We start from the raw sequence: 15,334 nt of genomic DNA, 5'->3' as shown, positions 1-15,334 counted from the left end.
GAGGAAAACAGTTTATTGCACTCTAAACATCTGAACCTCTCAACTACAGGTGAGAGGGTCACTGGGTCAAGGACAATCCCATTCTCAACAAATAACATTTCTTCATCTGCTTCACACTCTAATTTAACATTAGGTTCTTCTTTAACTATTATTTCATCAACCTCACTCTCTAACTTAACATGTGGTTCTTCTTTATCCACTTCCATAACTACATGATTCACCTCAGATTCTCATTTAATATCTGCTGTTTCCTTTACCATCTCCATTACATCATCCCCCCCTCTTTTTTAATACCTACCAATCTTATGTACTTTCCACTCTGCTCCAGTAGAAAATTAACCTTACTATGTGGCACAACTATGACCAATGCCTAACATAACTGTCATGTGGAAATGTTTCTGTAAGTACTATGCACTAATAACAGATTCTTAAAACTGAACAATGATTTTCATAAAATAATTACTATGGAACTATAATTGTCAATACACAGGTATGTTATCACTGCCCACAAGCAGACTGAAATTATGTATGTGCTCATCTGAAAACCTATCTACTTTCTACATGCCAGAAATCTGGTGTGTGGTTTATCTTTTATTTATTCATTTGTTTTTCCTTCCTCTCTTCTGTTATTTAAAAAATAAGACATAAATATGTGACAGCAAAATTCTTCATTTTCCACTGCCTTACAGTACATTAAATAATCCATGAACCCCTTTTACCATGTATCATATGATATGAATCATTTACTATCTACCTATCTACAGCCAGCACCATAATCCCGTACGGGGTGGTCATTTGTCTTTGAGTTAGTTGGTTTACAGGGACGGGCACTAACCCTCCGCCAACCCACTTGTTGACATGCAGGGAATAGCAATACAAATTCCATTTATTAGAAACCTCCATGATGATCACAGTGCTGATGTGTCTGCTTCACTGATCTTATTTCAGTTGTGGACCTGGAGGAAAAGCTACCATTAGACAAGCATCACTGTGAACTTGATAATACTGTACAGCACTTTATGCAAACAGCCAGGATTGTATGATTCGAGTCATGCCACAACCATTACCTTACAGCTGGGGTCAGTAGAGTCCTCATCAGCTCCTTTGGTGCACTGACTACTGGCTGCCTAGCATGTTAGTCATCCAATCTCCAGCTGCTCTCACACCACTCACCTGGGTCACAAACCAGTTCTTATTATACTTTAGGTAGCTAGTGGACAAATATTTTCAGCAGTAAATCATAGTTATACTAGAAGTTAATGTCTCTACATCCAGAAATTATGATGTGTATCTCATGTGAAAATGTCCATGATAGGAGAGGTTCCAAGTAGGCTAATACTCCTTAATCTAACAATGGTGCATTACACTTTACCATCAAATGAATCTGACAACACTTAAGTCGCTTGTGGTGAGCATGCTGACAAGCCCTAGACAGCCAAGTGCTGCATCACTCAGTGCAGGGCAGATGCTTTCAACACCAGCCAAGTATGCTTCCTTGCCGGTGTTATATTCCAGTTTCATAGTCACATTTACAAGAATTTAAGATCATGTCAAAACGAGTACCATACATCTTTCACATTGCACCTGAGATGCAGCTACCATGTACAGGAAGGTCTCATAGCATGACATATCACTGAACAACCGATCATTCCAACAATAAATAAAGTGCTTTTGACAATGTGTTTGCTTAACATACCTGGTGCGGTAAAATCCCACTAACTCAGACTATTGGAGGAGGGTGGAAGGTTGTCAAAGTTATAGTACACACATTTCTATCTCTCTATTTTTCGCCAGACGCCTTAACCCTGTATGGGGAGGCCACAAACAAATGGCCTCCATGTCGCCCTATCCCCCACCATTTCACTGCCCTGCTCCCAGCTCACACCTCTGTCTCTCATGTACCTCTCCACTCCATCCTTCCATCTCATCCTTGGCCTCCCCCTCCCTCTCTCTCCCTCCACCTCTTTAGCATACTCTCTCCTAGTCAGTCTCTCGCTCTCCATCCTCTCCACATCGCCAAACCCTCTCTGTATTTCTCCTAATGCTTACTATCACATCCACATCCACACCACAATGCTGCTTCACTTCCTCATTTGCCAGTTTGTTTCTCCATGTGACTCCACGTGCTCTTTTCAAATAACTCATTTCCACTGCTGTCACTCTTGACTTCTGTCCCTCCAACAAGGTCCAAGACTAAAATATAGTGACGTGTTTTTTCCCACATTATCACAAATAAATTTCAAACCACCTTTTCTTGGTCAAACAAGACACTTGTTTAGGACTCAAGGAAGGCTTAGACCTAAGGCCAGAAATTTTTAGACAACATCTTTCCTGTACATTATATACTGTATTTATATTCCCTGAAAAAAAAAAAAATAAATAAAAAAAAAAATAAATAAATAAAAATAAGTAGTAGAAAATCCTTAACTTTAAATATACATCTGCTATCTTCACAGGTACATTTCACAATAGGCCTGTACAAAAACAAATAAGTTTATCGTCTCTGAAGCTACACGGATTTTAACAGTTTTTACAAATCACCTGAGCTGCCAGAACACCATGATGTCTTAAAAACTTAATACTGTAGCTTCAGATGTCTGCACAATCCCCGTGAAATTTTGCAATAACGGAGAAGTAATCACTCTCCCAGCTGGAGCACAGAGACACCATCCTGATACTGAAATTCAAAATCAGGTGCTAAGTGACCAGTAGTTATGCTGACCTATGATTGGTGGACATGAAAACAAAAGCACCAATCAGCCAGGGGGGGGGAAAAAAAAACAGTTAGCCATCACATGTCAGGTGCTTGCCCATGCCTACTAGCGACTAGTAATGAACATACGAACGCATAGGAGCTCTCTCACGGCACGTGAAAGATCCCTTGACACAAAGTTCTGAAACAAGGAAAACAATTGTAAAATCGCTTATGACTTTATTAATTTCCGACTGCATGTTCAACGGTACAAAATACTCTAGACTGGGAAGGGTAAATATTTGAAATTCCCCAGAAACTAAAATAATTCTGAACATTTCATGTTAAATATGTTTCCCTGTTGGTTTTTAGATATGCTGTGTCAATTCTTGCTTGATTCCTCAGCGTAATGGTAGAGGTGATTTGCTCGCGCCTTGGCATCCCAGGCACCTTTTGGTACTCCATCATGATTCACAATAAATGGAGAATTCCACAACTTACATGAAAGATAACCAAACCTAGCAAAATATATTCTAATCTCGCCTCATATAGGTAACATTATCTGTCTATCTATCTATTCATTGCCAGACCCCTCAATCCTGTTCGGGGTGGCCACAAACAAATCGCCTCCACGTCGCCCTGTCCCTCGCCATTTCACTGCTCTGCTCCCAACTTACACCCCCCTCTCTCATATACCTTTCCACCCCATCCCTCCATCTCATATATATATTTTTTAAATGACAGAACAGAGGAAGGAAAAACAGATGAATGAAAAAAAAATAATCCATTCACCAGATTTGGAGAAAGCATACGACAAACTGGAAGGACAAGGATTGTGGAAAGTATTAAGAATATATGGAGTAGAAGGGGAAGCTGCTGAATGCTGTGAAGAGTATGTATGAGAGTGCTAACACTGCTGTGCATGTGGATAGTGAACTGAGTGAATTTTTCTATTTGAAGGTTGGATTGAAACAGGAATATGTCATGTCTCCATGGTTGTTCAATCTGTATATGGATGAGGTTATAAAAGAGAAACAAGGTAGGGCAGTGGATGTTGGAGTGGCTCTAGTGAGAGAGGGTAGTGTTTGGAAACTCCCTGTACTGTTGTTTGCAGATAATACTGTGTTGTTAAGTGAAGATGAAGGGGAGCTGCAAGGCTTGGTGGATGAGTTTGGGAAAGTGCGTAAGAAATGGAATCTAAAGGTGAATGTAGGGAAAAGTTATGGTCTTTGAGAGAAGTGAAGTTACTGAACGTACAGTGAGGTTGGATGAGGAGGAAATGGAAAATGTGAGTTCGTTTAAGTACCTGGGTAGTGTGAAGAGTAAGGATGGAAGTTTAGAAGCTGAAGTACTTGAAAGTGTACATCAAGGAAGAAAGGTTGCTGGTTCCTTGAAAGCAGTGATAAGAAACAGGGAAGGGAGCATGGAAGTGAAAAAGTTACTACACGACAGTATTCTGATACCAACTCTAATGTATGGAAGTGAAACTTGGATGTTGCTGGAAGGACACAAGTCAAGAGTGAGAGCAGTGGAAATTAGTTATTTGAGAGAAGAGTGTGGAGTCACATGGAGAGACAGACTGACAAATGAGGAAGTGAAGAAGTGTTGTGGTGTGGATGTGGATGTGGATGTGACAGGAATCATTAGGAGAAACACACTGAGGTGGTTTGGCAATGTGGAGAGGATGAAGAGTGAGACACTAATGAGGAGAGTGTATGTGTGTGAGGCGGAGGGGAGGAGAAGGAGGAGAGGCCAAGGATGAGATGGAAGGATGGAGTGGAGAAGTATATGAGAGAGGGGGGGGGGGTGAGCTGGAACCAGGGCAGTGAAATGGCATTGGACAGGGCGATATGGAGGCAATTTGTTTGTGGCCACCCCTTATGGGATTAAGGCATCTGGCAATAGATAGATATATAGACCAGATTACTGGCATCTTCCATTCAAAAAATATCTGTAACAGTTGGACTTGAACAGCTGTAGGTTGAAGTTTTGGGGGAAACAACTCCAGGAAAGCGAGTTCCAGATAGACGGAGTTCGGGGAATAAAAGAAATCTGATAGGCAGAAGTTCTGCAATATGGCTGTGTGACATTCCAGTCATGAGTGCTACCAGATGCCCGTGTAGCATGAAGGAAGGCATGGAGAGGTGGCACAATGGAGGCAACTTCTTCTGAGCATTTGCCATAAAAATATCTGTATAATAAAAACCTCAGTAGATTTTAATAGACCAGAATTTGTTTTTATCGGACTCGAGGAGGTACCGGACTATATTCATATATATATATATATATATATATATATATATATATATATATACTGTATATATATATATATATATATATATATATATATTGCAAAAAGTCTGATAAAACCAAAAGCAGTCCAGACTGCCTGACCACTTCAGGTATGTTCTCCACAATAAGGTAAATAAAAGACATGTTTATCAGCGTATAGTACAGTATTATCATATATATTATACCATTTGATTAATGTAATGAAGTTATAACGCAGTACAGGACTACAATGGTAGTCAAAACAGTTTAAAAACCATTCACGCGATCCGGATTAATGTCTGGTATATCGGAAAAAGCCGAGGGGAAGTCCAGATGTCGCTTTTATTGGAATTTTGCGTTTTTTTGACTGGCCTGGGCCAGATTTAGTCCATTATAGTGAGGTCTTACTGTAATGCAAGGGAGGCAACATTCCTTCTTACTTGTAGGGGAGGTAGTTTATTTGAAATAGCAGGTTATTAATAATTCCAACAGAATTAGTCCATCATAGTGAGGTCTTACTGTAATGCAAGGGAGGCAACATTCCTTCTGACTTGTATGGGAGGTAGTTTATTTATAATAGCAGGTTATTAATAATTCCAACAGCTTCGTTCTGAATTTTGTCTAGTTGTTTTAGTGCAACCTCTCCATATCCATTCCACAAGGGTGAGAAATATTCAAGCAGAGAGCGCACATGACTCATAAATTATACCTAACTGCTCGTCAGTGAAGAAGTTACGGACTCTGTACAATAATCCAAGTTTCTTTGGGGCGGTTTTAGCAAAACATGAGAGGTCCAGCTAAAGGCATTGTTTTGTGAGACACCGAGAATTTCAATGCTTTCGGAGATGGGAATATTAGTAGTACTGAAGGTACTATGTTAATCTGGCAAAATCTGTCTATTAGTAAATTGTATAAATTGGTTTTACTAGCATTAAATAAGACAAAATTGTTTTGTCCCCATTCATTGCTCTTGGATAAGTCTTGATTTAAGGAGATGGCTGTACTGAGTTGAGAGTTAGTGATATTAGACTTTGTATAGTACCCTCGTGTCCAGTACTATTTTTTTCCAGTACAGTCATCAAAAAAATAATTTATGACTTTAGTAGAGATTCGTTGGGCTAGTACAGATCGGCTGCGCAAAGTGGGCCAAATCCAAGGAGTTCTACCCTAGCACTGACATGCTGCATCCAGTACTATTACCTGCCCATGCCTGGGAAGATGGCCAACACCGAGGAACGTTTCCCCAGTACTGCCAAGCCAGTCCAGTACACCTTCCTCATGACGTATGCCAGTCAAATTGCAGTGACTTCCCCCTGATGACGAAGACAATGATGTGTCAGTGTGTGACCATGAGGGATTTATGAGGGAAGCTGAGGCAGAGGGACCTCCTCAGGATCCTGAAGGCCTCCTCCAGGGGATCAGTAGGACCTCATACAGCCTCAGAAATCCCTCCCCCTTCCCACCCCCAAGCCCATCACCACTCACCTAAAAGGTCAGTAAAATCTTAGTTGTGACAAAATGTAGTTAAGCTGAATTTTGGGGGAACTTTTTCAAGGTTTGTCTGACATTATTCATTTTTCCCATAAGGTCTGTTGTTTGTCCTGTACAGATTTAGTCCAGTATGGTAGTACTGTCTGACAAAAATACCGTACTGGATGCGAGGGTACTGTATATGGGTGTTTAAGTGTGAATGAACTGTGAAATGTTGAGTCATATATGACCTAATCCTTAACAAATCACCAGCACCCAACAATGTAACATACTCTAACCCACTGGTTAACCTAACCTAACCTAATACCTGTAGTTTAAACTAAATCTAACCTAACTGTACCTAACAATTTGACAACCTAACCTACAGTTTGGAAATGGAAAACGAAAGCCACTTCACAAAATAATTGTCAATAAAGAAAAAAGACATGGATAATAACAAGGAAACAATGTCAATGGAGAAACAAAATCAACAGGGAAATCACTTACAGGCATAAAAGTTGTAAAAAGTAAACAAATGAAAAGTCTCCATAATTAAATTTCGTGAAAGAAATTGAGAGGCGGAAGAGAGAGTTATATGTAGAAAGAAAAAGAAAGGTGAAAAGATTAGTAAGAGAGAGTAAGAAGAGAGCAGATGAGGAATTTGGAAGGAACTTGAGTGTAAAGTGGAGGGACCATAAGAAAATGTTTTGGAAAGAGATGAAAAGAGTAAGACAGGGTGGAAGTGAAGTTAGCAGGGGAGTGAAAGATAAAAATGGTAGATTACTAGTGGAGAAGGGAGAAAAAGTGAGCAGATGGAGAGAATACTTTAAGGAATTGTTGAACATAGAGGATGGAAGTAATGCGAGTATAAGTGGCTGGGGAATGGCTGGGAGAAGGAGGGAGGTGAGAAGACTGGAAGAAATCAGTAGGATAGAAGTTGTGGAAGCAATGAAGAAAGTTAAATTGGGGAAAGCCCCAGGAATTGATGGAGTGTGTGGTGAAATGCTGAAGTATGGGGGAGAGATAGTAGTGCAGTACTCGTCAAAATTATTCAGCGTTGTCCGCCGGGCGCGCAGTACTTATGGCCAAAAAAGAATCACCCATTCTTGGGGGTAAAAATTGAGCCACAAGTTTGCGCCGTGAGCATGATGTCACGGTAGCCTGAGGCCTTCCGACGCGCTGGTTGGTTCCCACCTCAGTAGCCCATGGGCTGCCTGAGAGAGAGGAACTCCACCGCGTGTCCCTCTCAAATTGTGCCATTTTTTACCGAGTGTTCCGCAGTGTTTTGGGGTTCACCACTTTGTTATGGCACCTACCTGTGAACTATCGAGTGAAATTATATCCCAGATCATTGCTCTAAATGAGGCAGGCCACCAGACAAAGGAAATTAGTGAATTGGTTGGTGTGGCACGATTGACAGTGCGTCATTGGTGTGCGCGGTTTTGGTTGGAAAACAGTGGTGAAGTTCCCACAAAGAAACTGAGGTCTGGTGGGCCTAGGAAAACGTCCCCAAGGTCTGTTAATGTTTTAAAACGTGCAGTGGAGTTTAATCCTCGTGTGAGTCCAAGGAAAATTAAGGAGAGCAACCCGGAAGTGTTTGGTGAGGTGTCAGTGAGAACAGTGTCTCGTAGGGTGCATGAGCTTGGTTACACAAGTCATAGGCCTGTGAAAAAGCCTCTTCTCACCAAGAGCCAGAGAATTCGTAGGCTTGCCTTTGCTAATAAATATTTAAACTGGGGTGAGGAGCAGTGGTTGTTGGTGTTGTGGTCTGATGAGGCAACGTTTAGTGTCACCTGTAACAGAGGAGCACGTGTGTATCGACGCAAAGGTAGTGACCCACATGACCCACGGTATGTAGAAAGCACAGTTAAACATCCTGATTCACTCATGGTGTGGGCTTGTTTCTCGGGTCAAGGTTTGGGGAAGCTTGTTGTGCTTCCCAAGAATGTTAGAGTGAATCAGGATGTTTACCTGGAGCTTCTGTGTGATCATTTACCAGACTCATTCGAGCTAACAGGTGCACGAGTGTTTCAGCAGGACGGTGCACCTGCTCACAAGGCCAAATCGGTCACCAATTGGCTTCGTGACTGTGAGGTATCATTCATGACAGACTGGCCGGGAAATAGCCCAGACCTCAACCCGACTGAAAACCTCTGGTACCTCGTAAAGAAGAGTCTCCAAGGGAAGGGCGTTAGCTCTCTGCCTAAGCTGGAAACTGCCATTTGTGACTCCTGGGACAAAATACCCCTCCAGCACCTCAGGAGCCTCGCCCTTTCACTTCCAAGACGTCTCAGGTCAGTGAAGAAACGTAAAGGCTACCCTACGAAGCACTAAAGGTAAATAAAATGCATTATTTATATGTTTTTTCAATGTTGAAAGGTTTGTTTCTTAGGAGGGACGCAGGGCGCTCAATAATTCTGACGAGCACTATAGAATGGCTGTGGAAAATTTGCAGATTGGCCTGGGAGAAAGGTAGAGTCCCGTAGGATTGGTAGTCAGGTATAATTATTTACTTGTACAAAGGAAAAGGGGAAAAAGGAGTGTGTGGTGAAATGCTGAAGTATGGGGGAGAGATAGTAGTAGAATGGATGTGGAAAATGTGCAGATTTGCCTGGGAGGAAGGTAAAGTCCCGGAGGATTGGAAGTCAGGTATAATTATTCACTTGTACAAAGGAAAAGGGGAAAAAGAAATGTGTGTCAATCATAGGGGCATTTGTCTTCTTAGTACAATAGGAAAAGTGTATGGTAGGATACTTATTGGCAGAGTTAGAGAAAGAACAGAGGAATTAGTTGAAGAACAGGGAGGCTTTAGGAAGGGAAGACGTTGTGCAGATCAGATATTCATTCTTAGATCTTTAGTGGAAAAGTTTCTAGAGAAGGGAAAGAAGATGTATGCGGCTTTCATGGATTTGGAGAAAGCATATGACAGGGTGGATAGACAAGGGTTGTGGAAAGTATTAAGAATATATGGAGTAGACTGTGAAGAGTATGTATGATGGTGCTAAGGCTGCAGTGTGTGTGGATGGTGAACTGAGTGAATTTTTCTCTTTGAAGGTTGGGTTGAAACAGGGATGTGTCATGTCTCCATGGTTGTTCAATCTGTACAGGGATGGGGTAATAAAAGAGGTACAAGGTAGGGTAGTGGATGTTGGAGTGGCCCTGGTGAGAGAGGGTTGTGTTTGGAAACTCCCTGTACTGTTGTTTGCAGATGATACTGTGTTGTTGAGTGAAGACGAAGGAGAGCTGGAAGGCTTGGTGGATGAGTTTGGGAGAGTAAGAAATGGAATCTAAAGTTGAACCTAGGGAAAAATAAAGTGATGGTCTTTGAGAGAGGTGAAGTCAGTGAATGTACAGCGAGGTTGGATGGTGAGGAATTGGAAAATGTGAGTACGTTTAAGTACTTGGGTAGTGTGATGAGTAAGGATGGAGGTTTGGAGGGTGAAGTGCTTGAAAGGGTACAGCAGGGAAGAAAGGTTGCTGGTTCCTTGAATGCAGTGATAAGAAGCAGGGAAGTGAGCATGGAAGTGAAAAAGTTACTACATGACAGTATTGTGATACCAACTCTAACGTATGCTAGTGAAGCTTGGACGTTGCTGGAAGGACACAAGTCAAGAGTGAGAGCAGTGGAAATGAGTTATTTAAGACAAGCCTGTGGAGTCACATGGAGAGACAGGCTGACAAATGAGGATATAAAGGAGTGTTGTGGTGTGGATGTGGATGTGATAGGAAGCGTTAGGAGGAATACACTGAGGTGGTTTGGCCTTGTGGAGAGGATGGAGGATGAAAGACTGATGAAGAGAGTGTATGTGAGTGAGGTGAAGGGGGGAAAAGGAAGGGGGAGGCTGAGGATGAGATGGAGGGATGGGGTGGAGAGGTATATGAGAGAGGGGGGTATGAGTTGGGAGCGGGGCAGTGAAATGGCGGGGGACAGGGCGACGTGGAGGCGATTTGTTTGTGGCCACCCTGAACGGGATTGAGGCCTCTGGCAATAGATAGATAGATAGACATTTGTGTATGTCACTTCCAATACACCAGAACATGATCATAATAACCAGGGTAGGGACTTCTATAGGCAAATGATATTTACCACCCTGGAAATTCACAGAAAATACAGAAAACACACTGGGTAAATACGAATTTTATCTGGCAATAGATAGATAGATAGACATTTGTGTATGTCACTTCCAATACACCAGAACATGATCATAATAACCAGGGTAGGGAATTCTATAGGCAAATGATAATTACCACCCTGGAAATTCACAGAAAATACAGAAAACACACTGGGTAAATACGAATTGAATTGGTATGGTCTTTCTGCTGCTGGAATCGTACATTTTACTGCAGGGTCCTGCAATAGTATCTACTGGCTACATGACAACATTCTGGTTAACTTGGGTAAAGCCATTGGTGAAAAAAAATCACCCAGTGATAGCTCGAATAAACGGATGACGCAAAGGTGATTACTGAATATGAAACCAACGTAAGCAAATTAAACACGATAAATTCAACCCATGTCTCTTGGCAAAGTGATGCCTAACTGATGGGCAACGAATAGCTTTACAACGAATCTAGATCTGAATGTATATGTTACCGTTCATTTCGACTAAGCTTATCAAACAATGATGACTCTGACCTACTAATGATGCCTATCCTTGAAAAATTGCAGCACAGCCCAGCTGCCTCTCCAACGCCTGTGTTGTAGGTCAGTCAGCTGATGGCCCGTCGCTGATGCTAAATGCCGCCATCTTTCCACTCGAATCAGTAAGGTGTGGTTATTATCTGAGAAACTGTACTGTTTTATACTACTCAGAGCATTTCTGGTACCTCCGAATACGTAACTTATGCCTACTAAGCCGATTCAAAAAAGTTTTTTGCGTAAAATGGTTTAAGTGGAGCAGAACGTTGGTGCAGAAAGATGGCGACCATTTTTATTTTTTTAACCAATGTCTCCCAAGAAATCAATGGTGCTAGGAGCAATAGTAACTAAAGAACAGTGTAGAAGCATGATAGTCGTCATGTTGCTGTTCCAGCCTATATTATGATTATTATTTTTTTCTTATAATGAGGTACTACTAGCTACGAAAAGTATTTTAGATATAGTACCACGTATTTTAAAAAAATGATGGAATTCAAACAGCACTGAATGAACAATGGTGATATGCAGTGTCCTGAGCGGAATGGAGCATTTGTTTGTCAATAGTCAGACGCCATAATCCCGGAAGGGGTGGCCGTTGTTTTTGGTTCGCCGTCACTTGCCGTTAGGACTTTTCGCCGTCTGAATGATTCCCTGTCATTTATTTATATATCAGGTTATTCAGCAAGTATACTAGTTTATGAGTTGAATGAGTTACGGAAGTGATGGTGGTTTATTGTTATTATAAAAAATACAAAAAGATACGAATCACTAACAACCCTATTGTTAATGCCTGTCCGGTATTTTTCTTTTTGTCAGGAGTAATTTGGCACGAGAGGATCTAGCCAGGAAGACTCTCGCCCCAGTGTTTCCAAAATAACCATAGGATTTGCTTTGAAATAAGCTCAATGTGTTTCCCTGACAAAACAACCTTGATTCTATAAGTATAACCTACTTTTAACCAATCCCGTCCTCCCAAACGGGTGATGAATGATGGCAAATTGCTCCTGCAGAAATATAAATAAATAAAATGCTGGGCGGAGGGAGGACGATGACACGTGAGAAGGTTTGACCAGTCTAGCCTCCTGATGTCTAGCCATAATCAACCAAACGATATAAAAGACTGCTGTGGAACACTGAAGCAGTTGCTGGGTTTGGTAAACTATCACGGAAGTATTTTAGTCCTCATACTGTTGTAACCTTGATATCCAATCATTATAATTGTCATCCTGGGTTCCAAATGTTAGTTAATCCAACTTATACGGGAAGTAGACTAAAGAAATTATCACAACCCCTCCCATCTCCCCTCTTACCGTGTCTCCTCTCCCTCTCCTCGTCTCCATCAGGCACACACGCTCAGTTTACTAATTTCTACCATCTTGATTCAATCCCATGTTGGCCACACCCGAAATGACCAGGATGGCCTCTTTGTCAGAGATGAATGTGACCTACTTGATAACCATCTTCCTGTGTCCGAGTGGCTATATATAAGCAATTTTTCTTGCTTACGACAAAGGGAATCAGGATCAACAACATATAAGACAATGAAGAAGCTGTTAAAATGTTAAACCTTAAACCTCACTTCTTTAGACTGTTACGGAACCGAGACTAAAATCACTACTGTCTCGCAAAGTTCCAGGTTCAAAACAAAAGAGTTAGGTAAAATTAAAAGTTAAAGTTTAATGCTCAAACTAACAACTAAACATTCAGGACTCATAAGGATAATGTAATGGCAAAAAACAGGTTAAATATATGGTTAACTGCAACAGCCTCTATTAACACGAAATTAGCAAGAGTAAATTTATCTAAGTCAGCCTTGATAAAATGAGAAAACCGGATAATGCTCAATTAATGCAACATATATTATTACAGATACAAAATATTATTACTACTGGCTGACAGTAAAACTTTACATTAATCACAAAAACCTCACCAGGCCTACGAATTACACCTTATGCTATACAGTACAAGAAAAAATGTAGTAACACTTATACTCAAATTACACAGCAGCTAGATGGTTGGAGACTTCCTGAGCACTCACAAAAATAATAACAACTGTACAGGGGAAGACAGAGATGTGAACAAAATGAGGAGTAGATCTAAGTGGCAATTAATGCAGAGACTGAGCTCATTATATAGGGGCCGGCAGAGCTTGATACAACTTGTAAGAAGGACGTGCAAATGAAGCCATAGGGGACAAAGAGTTGACAATCCTGCTTTGAACAACAGAAAGAACGACTTACTCTACTGTAAGGGGGAGAAGGGGGGAGTGAGGTAGAACACGGAAGCTTGGTCACTATGGAAGCCACGAGGTGAATCGTGATCAAACATGCAGCATACTGTACGTTAGAATTATACAAAGGATGATGAAATCATAGGCTATGTAACACCTCCCCACAAAAAAAAAAAAAAGAAATTAACAAAGGAAATTTCTTATTACTCTAAAACAATCTGTCTAAAGTCTAGATAAGCAATCTGCAATAACATTTTCTTTCCCCTTGACATGTTGTATGTCTAATGAATACTCCCGAAGAAGTAGACTCCATCTTGTCAGTCTCTGATTTTTATCTTTAAACTTACTAAGGAATTTCAGTGGGTTATGATCGGTATAAATGACTATGGGTCAAAACCAGAACACAAAATGAAAAATGCTGTAAACCCAAAATCAAGGCCAAAAGCTCTTTCTCAATAGTTGAGTAGTTCTTTTGAGGTGGAGTGAACTTCTTACTGTAATAAGATACAGGGTGTTCAATACCCTGATCATCCTCTTGCAGCAAAACAGCCCCAGCTCCTGTATCACTTGCATCAACAGCCATCTTAAAAGGCTTAGCAAAATTTGGAGTAGCGAGCACTGGCTGACTTAATAGGATAGCTTTAAGTTTACTGAAAGAGGATTCACAGTCATTGGTCCAGACAAATTTAACTCCCTTTTTCAGTAGGTCTGTAAGTGGTGATACAAGAATTGAAAAGTTAAGAACAAATCTCCTGTAATAACCTACCATTCCCAAAAATCTTTGTAGCTCTTTCCTACTTTTAGGTCTGGGAAGATCACTTATAACCTGAACCTTAGCGCCTGCTGGTGCAACATGTCCATCACCAATTACGTATCCAAGGTACTGAACTTCAGCTTGACCAAACTCACACTTTGATAAATTAGCTACAAGATTAGCCTGAACCAAATGCTCAAGAAATTTACTGACATGGCATAGGTGATCTTTCCAGTTGTCACTGAAGATTAATACATCATCAATATAAACAACACACCCTGCCAAACCCTCTGTTACAACATTCATGAGCTTCTGAAAAGTGGCTGGTGCATTCTTCATACCATATGGCATTACAGATCATGCAAAAGTCTTTCCTAGTGTTTCAAAACATGAGATCTCCCTAGCACGTTCAGTCATAGGTACTTGCCAGTATCCCTTTAACGAATCAAACTTACTTATGTACCTAGCCTTTCCGATCTTATCTATGCAATCTTCCACGCGAGGGAGAGGGCAAGTGTCTGTTTTGGTTATCTGATTAACACGTCTGTAGTCAATGCAAAGCCGCTGTGACCCACCTGGCTTAGGGACTAGAGTGACAGGAGAACTCCACTCGCTCTGACAGGGCTCAATCATCCTGTGGTCCAACAGGTAGCCAAGCTCCTTCTGGATGAGAGGAACACTCACTGGGTTCACACGGTAAGGAGGCAGTTTAATTGGCTTTGTGTCTCCAACATCGACATCATGCATCAACACAGTGGTTCTTCCTGGAGTGGCACGGAACACTTGCGGGTACTCCTGCAGTAATGCCGAAAACTCCTGCCTTTCCTTGGGAGCTAGATGAGAAAGCTTATTCTGGAGATCATTCATGATATCAGGATTCTTCCCCAAACTATCATTCAGGCTCATGCTACATGGGAGAACTTCCCTTGCAGACTCGGGTGGAACAGCTACAGTGCAGACTGGGTTATTTTCGTCCCACCTGTGATATAACTTTAGCATGTTGATGTGACAAAGTTGCTTGTTCTTTCTACGATCTGGTGTGGCGATGACATAGTCGACATCACTGAGTTTCTTCTCCACGAAATAAGGACCACTAAACTTGGCTTGAAGAGGTTGCCCATGCACTGGTAGCAGAATCAAAACCTGATCTCCTGGCTGAAAGGGGCGTAACCTGGACTTCTTATCATACCAAGTCTTCATCTTCTGAGCAGGTCCTAAATTCTCTCTCACCAGCTGTAAAGCAGTGGACAGCCGTTCTTTGAACGTCATCACATACTC

The 15,334-nt window shown here is 41.4% G+C and overlaps 1 long non-coding RNA gene across 1 annotated transcript; it reads right to left on the bottom strand.

Annotated features, from left to right (window-relative positions):
• Positions 1–492: 492 nt before the first annotated feature.
• On the bottom strand, positions 493–11,099 carry LOC145401879 (uncharacterized). The gene is made up of 3 exons (XR_013897703.1): positions 11,070–11,099; positions 1,068–1,173; positions 493–956 (listed from the first exon to the last, which is right to left on the bottom strand). It is a non-coding gene; the product is annotated as an uncharacterized LOC145401879 (long non-coding RNA).
• Between the last annotated feature and the right edge of the window lie 4,235 nt (positions 11,100–15,334).

This window comes from Coenobita brevimanus, chromosome 6 (assembly GCF_032717465.1).
Source record: "Coenobita brevimanus isolate Jiangsu-jjx chromosome 6, ASM3271746v2, whole genome shotgun sequence".
In the NCBI taxonomy this organism is placed as follows: Eukaryota; Metazoa; Arthropoda; class Malacostraca; order Decapoda; family Coenobitidae; genus Coenobita; species Coenobita brevimanus.
Note: the sequence above shows the minus strand (reverse complement) of the source record. Positions and strands in the feature narration are given on the sequence as shown.